The 9,618-nt window shown below is 38.7% G+C and overlaps 1 non-coding gene across 1 annotated transcript; it reads left to right on the forward strand.

Annotated features, from left to right (window-relative positions):
* The first annotated feature begins 2,938 nt into the window (after positions 1 to 2,938).
* LOC148570878 (small nucleolar RNA R71) lies at positions 2,939 to 3,045 on the forward strand. Its single transcript, XR_015908615.1, has one exon. It is a non-coding gene; the product is annotated as a small nucleolar RNA R71 (small nucleolar RNA).
* The last annotated feature ends 6,573 nt before the right edge of the window (positions 3,046 to 9,618 follow it).

Genomic DNA, 9,618 nt, shown 5'->3' on the forward strand with positions numbered 1-9,618 from the left:
ATGAAATTATGTAAAATGCACAATGTATGCTTGAATCAAGGCATAGGTGAATATCTACCCAAAACTAGCTTATTTCCTAAAGAAATGCATGAAACTAACCTAAAAACAGTAAAGAAAAGTTTAGTGAAACTGGCCAAGATGCCCTGGCATCAGGAAGTGATGAAGAGATGAAAGGTGTGGATTGATGGGATTAGTGTATGATGAAAGGATGGGGTTTTATATGGAGTAAGCACGAGGATTCTCAACTTTATGATGGAGTTGGTTCGCTTTCCAAGTTTGTTCTTCCTCCAATATTGCATGGCAACCATTTCCAATGCATTCCCCTTGAGGCACGTGTGTAGTGCCCTCTTCATGAAGTGGCCGAACCTTTCCCATTAATTTATCCAATCAATCTCTTTCAATGCTCCTTTCCTTTCCCTATAAAGATAAAATAAGAAAAATAAGAATTATCACAAAAAGAAATCACTTTAAATTTTTACGGCTAAAATAATAAAGAGATGAAAAGATGAGATTGTTTATTCATGAACTCCAACTAACTAACTAACTGTGTATCCTTATATGCATTTCATGGTGCCACCAAGCTTAGTTTGGAGCACTGTGATCAAAAGTCTTGTTCAAAGCTCCAAGACTAGCATGCTCTCTGTTGCATTCATGCTTTCTTGGTACGCTTTGAATACCAAACTTGTTCTTCACTATATACTGTAATATAAGAACTTCACCAAGTTTGGGTTGGAATTCATGAATATTGACTTATTCAATAGTAAAATCTAATAAAACATGGGTTGCCTCCCATGAAGCACTTCTTTAGCGTCACTAGCTTGACGTTTCTCCTTCATCAGGGAGGTTGATAATGCTTCAAGTCCTCCCCTCTTGCCTTGGACTTATATCCATTGGTTGTATCAATGATCTCTACATGTTCCAAGGAGAGAACTCTGTTAATAGTGAAGACCTTAGGTAACTGAGATAGTACAGTGGGGAGATCAGGTGGGATATCTGGGAAGTAAGCTGAGATCACTTTATCTCCTGGAGAGAAATCTTCCGTAGGGATCTTCTTGTTCCTCCACCCCCTTGGTACCTTCTTCTTTGTCTCTTTTGATGCTTCCCTGCTCTTGGCGACTTCTTCTTCTAAGTGAATTTTGTAGTTGTCTTCACATGCCTCTGGTGGTTTAGGTTCCTCCAGCTTCTCCTTGAGCTATGACGATTGCTGTTTGTCTTGTTCATTATTCAGTGGGGTTTTCGGATGCGTTGGTGGTTCCTCAGTGCTTGTTTCCTCTGCCAGCATCTCATTATGATCATTGCTTGATTCTTTATTTTCTTGGTCAGCTTCTTGGGAGAGTTTGAAGACATCGAAGCTGAGTTGTTCATCATGGATCCTCAATATTAGCTCCCCTCGCTCCACATCTATGAGTGCTCTGGCTGTAGCTAGGAGTGGTCTTCTCAATATGATTGGGTGAGTGTGACTCTCTTCCATGTCCAAGATGACAAAGTCTGTTGGGAGGTAGTATTTCCCAACCTTTAACAACACATTTTCCACCACCCCTATTGCTTGTTTTTGAGTTTTGTCAGCCAGCCAGATGACCACATCTGTGGACAATATCTCATTGATCTGCAGTCTCTTCACCAGGGCTAAGGGCATTAAGTTGATGCTTGCTCCCAAATCGCAGAGTGCTCTATCAAACATTATTTCTCCTATGGCACAGGGGACATGAAAACTCCCTGGATCTTTTCTTTTGGTAGGCAACTGTGGTTGAATGAGGGCACTGCACCCCTTGTTCATCACTATAGTCTGGCCTCCCTTGAGTGAGCTTTTCCTAGGAAGCAGCTCCTTCATATACTTGATATATGCAGGGATTTGTTGGATAGTCTTGATGAATGGTATGTTCACATGCAAAGATGCAAACAACTCAAGAAATCTTGAGTATATTCTCTTCTCCACAGCACCATTGAGCAGTTGGGGAAAAGGTACATAGAGTCTCAACAGCTCCTGTTTTGAGATTTCTGGTTCTTGGTAATCTTTTTCCACCTCCTCTACTAAGGTATCTTTAGGTTGTTCTGATAGCTTACTTGGCTTGTCCTCAATCTCCTTATCACTTATAGTGACCATCTTGCAATCTTCCCATCTTACTTTCTTTGTTTCACCTCTCGGATTCTTCTCTGTGTCACTTGGGAATCCATCTGTGGGTTTGGGAATTTGCTCAGAGAGATATCCTACTTGAGATTCCAACCTCTTGATTATGTCTCCTTGGTTCTTGAAACTGGCTCGCACTTCCTCCTTGAACACCTTGTTGTCTTGGATATCCTTGCATATGCCTTCAAGTAGATTTTCAATCCTTGAGATTCTTTCATCAAGTGATGATAAGTCAGGCTGAGGAGGGTTGTTCTGGCCTTGATATGAATGTGGATAGGTGTTGTTATTGGGATGTGATATGGTCTAGATGTGAAATTGTTTGGATTTGGGCGTCTTTGATCCAGGCTTTGGTCTTGTTGATTTCCCCACCCAAAGTTTGGGTGATTTCTCCATCCAGGGTTGTAATTCTTGGAGTAAGGATCATGGTTCTGCCTAGGTGAATTCCCAATGTAGTTGGCTTGCTCCTGACTACCCTTTGCTTCTTCATTCACTCCTTCTTGGGTTGTTGATGAAGTGGAGATTGCTGCCACTTAGTTCCTCTCCATCTTCTTGGTGAGGTCAGCCAGCTGTTGGGTAATGAGCTTGTTTTGGGCCAACAGAGCATCTACATTGTTTAGCTCCATTACTCCTCTTGTGTTCCCTCTTTCGGAAGCATAGAAGTAGTCGTTCTCTGCTACTGTTTTAATGACATCTATAGCCTCCTCAATGATTTTCTTCTTGTTCAAAGATCCTCCGGATGAATGGTCTACGGCCTTCTTTGACTAATAAGAGAGCCCTTCATAGAAAATGTGCAGCTGCACCCATTCGTTGAACATGTCAGGTGGACACCTCCTTGTTAGGTCTTTAAACCTCTCCCATGCTTCATATAGAGTCTCACCATCTTGTTGCCTGAAGGTTTGGACCTCAGCTCTCATCCTATTGATTCTTTGAGGAGGGTAAAATCTTGCTAAAAATTTGTTCACCACGTCTTCCCAAGTTGTCAAGCTTTCCCTTGGGAAAGATTCCAGCCACTTGGCTGCCTTATCCCTGAGTGAGAATGGAAATAAAAGCAGTCTATAGGTGTCAGGATGAACACCATTAGACTTCACTGTGTCACATATTCTCAGGAAGGTGGTTAAAAGTTGATTTGGGTCCTCTTGGACACTTCCTCCGAACGAACAGTTGTTCTGCACAAGGGTGATGAGCTGTGGCTTCAGTTCAAAATTGTTGGCATGGATGGTTGGCTTTTGAATGCTACTTTAACAGTTTCCTGGGTTTGGATTGATATAAGAGCCTAAAACTCTCTATCCTCCCCAGTATGATTTGCTCGACCTCTTCCGCCATGGTTGTGAGCCTCTTCTTCATGATGGTTTTCCATGTTTTCTTCCATGTTTGGTTCAAAGTATTCCTCAAAGTGTTCCTCCTCTTCTTCAGCACCAACTACACGTTTGTCTCTCGCCTCCCTCCTTAGTCTAAGGAAGGTTCTCTCTGGTTCAGAATCAAAGGAAGTTAAAGTCCCGCTTCTTCTCCCTGTCATACAACCAACAAGTACAAGCAAAGAGAATAGGTGCAGAAAGTATATCTGTCAGAATTTCTGTTAGTGTGAGTGATGCAATATATCAAATAGTTAGTGGGTTAGTGAGATGAAATGTAAATAACAGAAAAAAAAGTAGGGCAAAGGGAAGAAATTAACTAAAACAGGAAGTAAATAACTCAAACAGAAATTTAAATCAAACAAAAATAAAATGCTCAATCTAGTTATCCTCCAATCTAATCATTGTTGATGCACAATCAATCCCCGGCAACGGCGCCATAAACTTGATGCACGGAAAACTTGTCTCATAACAAATTTCTTTCGGCAAGTGTACCGAATTTATCGTCAAGTAAAAACTCACAATAGAGTGAGGTCGAATCCCACAAGGATTGATTGATCAAGCAACTTTAATTAGAGGAATGTTCTAGTTGAGCGAATCAGAAATTGAGTTGTGAATTGCAGAAAGTTAAATGCGGGAAAGAAAATGACAGAAAGTAAATTACAGGATCTTAAATGGGAATAGGGGAATTGCTCATAAATGTAAATGACAGAAATTAAAGAGAATGGGTAAGATTAGAAATGGGGAGTTCATTGGGCTTAGGAGATGTTGCATTCTCCGGATCAATCTCATTTACATCTCTTCCTCAATCAATGCACTCATTGTTCTCCTTGGCAATCTTAAGTGATTGAATTACAATTTCTTGTAATTCAATCTCTCAAATCTTGATCAATAGCCAATTCCTTGGTCAATTTCTCATGAGAAGAGATGAAGTATGGTCACTGATTATACCACATGCATTTTCCAAATCAAGCATTGAGAGGATTATAGTCACATATCCATCCAAACCCAATTTGGTCCAGCATGAGAAAGCATTTCTAGCTTGATCTCTTCATTCCTCTTCCAAGGTTCAAAAGAGATCCAAGTATGAATAGTTTCTTTTCCAAGATAACTACCCAATTGGATGAAGATCGAAAGCTTTCAAGTAAAATCAAGAGAAAAGATAGAAGAAGAATAATGAAAACTAGTATTGATCCATCAAATTACAACAGAGCTCCCTAACCCAATGAAAGGGGTTTAGTTGTTTATAGCTCTGGAAAATGAAAACAAAGATGGAGAATACATGATGAAAAACTAGAAGAGCAAAGAAAGTAAAATACAGGAAGTAGTTCTATGCTATTTTCCAACTCCCAGCAACTCTCTAAAATAATTCAAAGCTACTCCTATATATACTACTCTTCTCATCTTCTAGTTGGCTCTTCAAGTCTTGGGCCTTTGGATCTTGAGTTTGAAGCAGTTCTCTTCTTCATTTGGGCTTGGCTCCCATTCCTTGCTTCCTTTGGTCCTGAAATCAGGCAATAGAGTGCATCAAAGTTCTCGTCCAAGTCATGGGTAATGCATAATACAATTTGTCACTAAACTCATGCAAAATCCTCATGAAATCATGTAAAATGTACAATGTATGCTTGAATCAAGGTGTAAGTGAATATCTACCCAAAATTAGCTTATTTCCTAAGAAAATGCATGAAACTATCCTAAAAACAGTAAAGAAAAGGTCAGTGAAACTGGCCAAAATGCCCTGGCATCAGTATCTTTCTTCCAATTCAATCTCCTCTTCATTGCTTTCCAAGGGCATGGGAGGTTGTGTTTCTTCTTCTTGAATCTCCATCTCTTGATCAACTTCTTCCAAGTTTTCAACTATGATATGCTTTGGAGGTTGTACACCCTCCTCAGCATCAATTTAAACCGTCTTGGAAGGAGGTTCTATGACTGGACTTTCCCATGGAAGTTCTGCATCTCCTAAGTCTTCAACCAACTCTTCTTCTTGAACGATGATAGCTTCTTCTACTTGTTCTAGTATGAATTCATGCTCTGTCTTGTCCACTGGGGTTTCTGGTATCTCCTTCATGCTACGCTCTTCACTAGACTGTCCACATGGGGCTGTGGCTGACCCTTGTATATTTTAGCGTCTAGAAGCCCATTGAATTGATACTTGCTCCAGTTGTTGAACGGTTGCCTGAAATTTAATTACTGTTTCCCTTAGGCGAACCTCTGCTTCTCGGGTTGCCGGACTTGGACATGATACAAAAGAAAGTGGTGGTGGTTGGGAGTGATTGGATTGGAATTGGGGTGGTTCTATATATGGTTCATATGGTTCATAAGGTGGTTGGTATGGTGGTTGAGGGTTAGAGTCATATGGAGGTGAATGGCGGAAAGGGACTTGTGAGTGTGGTAGTTCAAAGTTGTGTTGAGGAAAGGGTTCATAGGCATATGGTGGTGGTTGTTGATAGTCCATTGGAGGTGGTTGTTGTCATGAGGGTTGATCAAATCCTTGTGGCTCCTCCCATCTTTGATTGTTCCAACCTTGATGCCTGTTTTCATTGTAATTTCTTCTTTCTACAACATTATTGTAACCAAACTCATAGCCAAAGGGGTGAGAGTTCATAGTAGTAAATAAAAAATTAAGAACAAAAATAAAAATAAATTTAAATTAAAAGGTTATTTAAATTTTGAATTTGAAAATTAAATTTTGAAAATTTTTAAATTGAATTTTGAAAAATGATTTTTGAAATAAGATAAGATAAGATAAAAATTTTAAAAAATAAAAACCAATAACCTCTTAACTTAAGAAAAAGCAAAAATAAAAATAAAAACAAAAAAACAAGCAAAAATAAAATATTTACAATAACCAATAATAAGGCAAACGTTTGCAATTCCCCGGCAACGATGGCATTTTAACGTTAGGATTTTTGCCAGTAAAGAATGTCATAAAAACAGTCGCGTTGTAGATATAGTCTCTAAACCGACAAAAATCCCTTCATACAAACGTTTTTGGTTGTCACAAGTAACAAACCCCTTTTAAAATTGATAACCGAGTATTTAAACCTCGGGTCGTCTTCTCAAGGAATTGCAGGGAGGTATGTTCTTATTATTGGTTATGAGTTTGTAAATTGGGGAAATTTGGAGTTTGGGCAATGGGCACAGGTATATTTTCAAAGCAATAAAAATAAATAAATAACTGAAAAATAAGCTTTTGGCAAGGTATGAGAACCGGAAATCCTGTCCTTGTTATCCTTATCAGATGTGATGAGAATTGGATTTCAATCCCACTTAGTTAAGTCAAGTGGACTAATTAGCTTGATTCTCAAGTCCTAGTCAACTCCTGTGGAGAGACTAGTGTTAGAGCAATCCTAGCTAAAGCAAAATCTGCCAATTTCAACCACTCCTGAGTTTGACAACTCAAATGTTACCAATTACCTAACCAAAGCCAAAGGAAAAAAATATCTAAATTAAATTAAAAGCAAAGCAATCTTAAATCTGAAATACCTCAAATAATATTAACTAAGAAAATCATAACATGAATGTAGCATAAGCCAAATAGGCAACATAACTAATATAAGCTTTAAAGTATCTGAATGTAAGAGATAAATATAAAGTAAAAGAACGTTGAACCTGGGATTGAGAGTCACTCCTAAAACTAAAAGAAATCCTAAATCCTAATCCTAAGAGAGAGGAGAGAACCTCTCTCTCTAAAAACTACATCTACTCCTAAAAATTTGAATATGAGAGCCTCCTTATGAATGGATGCAATCCTCCACTTTATAGCCTCTAATCTGTGTTTTCTGGGCTGCGAACTCGGTCGAAAACAGCCCGGAAATCGCTGGAGAAGAATTCAAACATGCTGATTTCCGTCACTGCGATGCGGCCGCATGGAGCACGCGGTCGCATCATCTAGCGTCAGAGCAACTATGGTATATTATATATCAAATCGAAGCCCCAGATGTTAGCTTTCCAACGCAACTAGAACCGCATCATTTGGACCTATGTAGCTAAAGTTATAGCTGTTTGAGTGTGAAGAGGTCAGGCTAGACAGCTTGGCAATTTCTCCAACTTCTTGTATTCCTTCCACTTTTGCATGCTTCCTTTCCATCCTCCAAGCCATTCCTGCCTTATAATATCTGAAAACACTTAACACACATATCAAGGTATCTAATGGTAATAAGAGAGGATTAATAATAAGCAAATATAAGATCAAAGAAGCATGTTTTCAATCATAGCACAAAATCAAGAAGGAAATATAAAACCATGCAAATATTATGAATAAGTGATTAAAGAGTTGATAAAATCCACTCAATTAAGCACAAGATAAACCATAAAATAGTGGTTTATCAGAGTCCAAATGGCGCGCTCTCAATTGCGTTGGAAAGTAGACATCCAGGGCTTTCCAGCAATATATAATAGTCCATACTTTGCTCGAGTTTAGACGACGCAAACTGGCGTTCAACACTAGTTCTCTGCCTAAACGCCAGAAACAGGTTACAACCTGGCCTTTAAACGCCCAAAACAGGTTACAACATGGCGTTTAACTCCAGAAACAGCCTAGGCAAGTGTAAAGCTTAAGTCTCAGCTCCAGCAGACACCAAGTGGGCCCCGAAAGTGGATTTCTGCATTATCTATCATAGTTTACTAATTTTCTGTAAACCTAGGTTACTAGTTTAGTATTTAAACAAATTTTAGAGATCTATTCTGTACCTCATGACATTTTTAGATCTGAACTTTGTACTCTTTGACGGCATGAGTCTCTAAACTCCATTGTTGGGGGTGAGGAGCTCTGCTGTGTCTCGATGAATTAATGCAATTATTTCTGTTTTCTATTCAAACACGCTTGTTTCTATCTAAGATGTTCATTCGCACTTCAATATGATGGATGTGATGATCCGTGACATTCATCACCATTCTCAACCTATGAATGCGTGCCTGACAACCACCTCCGTTCTACCTTCGATTGCATGAGTATCTCTTGGATTCCTTAATCAGAATCTTCGTGGTATAAGCTAGAATTCATTGGGAGCATTCCTGAGAATCTGGAAAGTCTAAACCTTGTCTGTGGTATTCCGAGTAGGATTTAGGGATTGAATGACTGTGACAAGCTTCAAACTCACAAGGGTTGGGCGTAGTGACAAACGCAAAAGGATCAATGGATCCTATTCCAGCATGAGTGAGAACCGACAGATGATTAGCCGAGCGGTGACAACGCACCTGGACCATTTTCACTGAGAGAACGGATGGTAGCCATTGACAACGGTGATTCACCAGCACACAACTTGCCATAGGAGGAACCTTGCGTGCGTGAAGAAGAAGACAGGGAGAAAGCAGAGATTCAGAAGACAAAGCATCTCCAAAACTCCAACATATTCTCCATTACTGCATAACAAGTATTTAATTCATGCTCTTTTATTTTTTACAATCCAAACTAATAATTATAATTGATTTCCTGACTAAGAAATACAAAATAACTATAGCTTGCTTCAAGCCGACAATCTCCATGGGATCGACCCTTACTCACGTAAGGTATTACTTGGACGACCCAGTGCACTTGCTGGTTAGTGGTACGAGTTGTGAAAAGTGTGATTTACAATTCGTGCACCAAGTTTTTGGCGCCGTTGCCGGGGATTATTTGAGTTTGAACAACTGATGGTGAATCTTGTTGCTTAGATTAGGAAAATTTTGTCTTTTGGGTCAGAGTCTTTTATTTTCTTTTCAAAAATTTTATTTTTCTTTATTAATTTTTAGTTTTTCTGTGAGTTTAGTGTCATGTTCTAAGTTTGGTGTCAATTGCATGCTTTTCTTTGTATTTCAATTTTCGACTTGCATGTTCTTTGTTCATCCTTGATCCTCAAGTTGTTCTAGTCTATTTTCCTTGTTTGATCTTTGGTTTGTCTTGTTTTGTGTCTTTTCTTGTTTTTCTTGTGATTTTTCAAATTTTTAGTTTTCAAAAAATTTTTATTTATTAAATACCTTATTAAAACACGTTAAATTTATAGCTCAATTGGCTAGAGTATTGTGCTTATGTTCTTGGTAATTGGCTATTTTCTTTCTAAAATCTTTTCAAAAATAATTTTTCTTTGATTAAATCTTGTGTCAAGTTTTAAGTTTGGTGTTCTTCTTTATGTTCTTGAGTCCTTTGAGTCTTTGAAT

This window comes from Arachis ipaensis, chromosome B3 (genome assembly GCF_059453495.1).
Source record: "Arachis ipaensis isolate K30076 ecotype BB chromosome B3, ASM5945349v1, whole genome shotgun sequence".
NCBI lineage: Eukaryota > Viridiplantae > Streptophyta > Magnoliopsida > Fabales > Fabaceae > Arachis > Arachis ipaensis.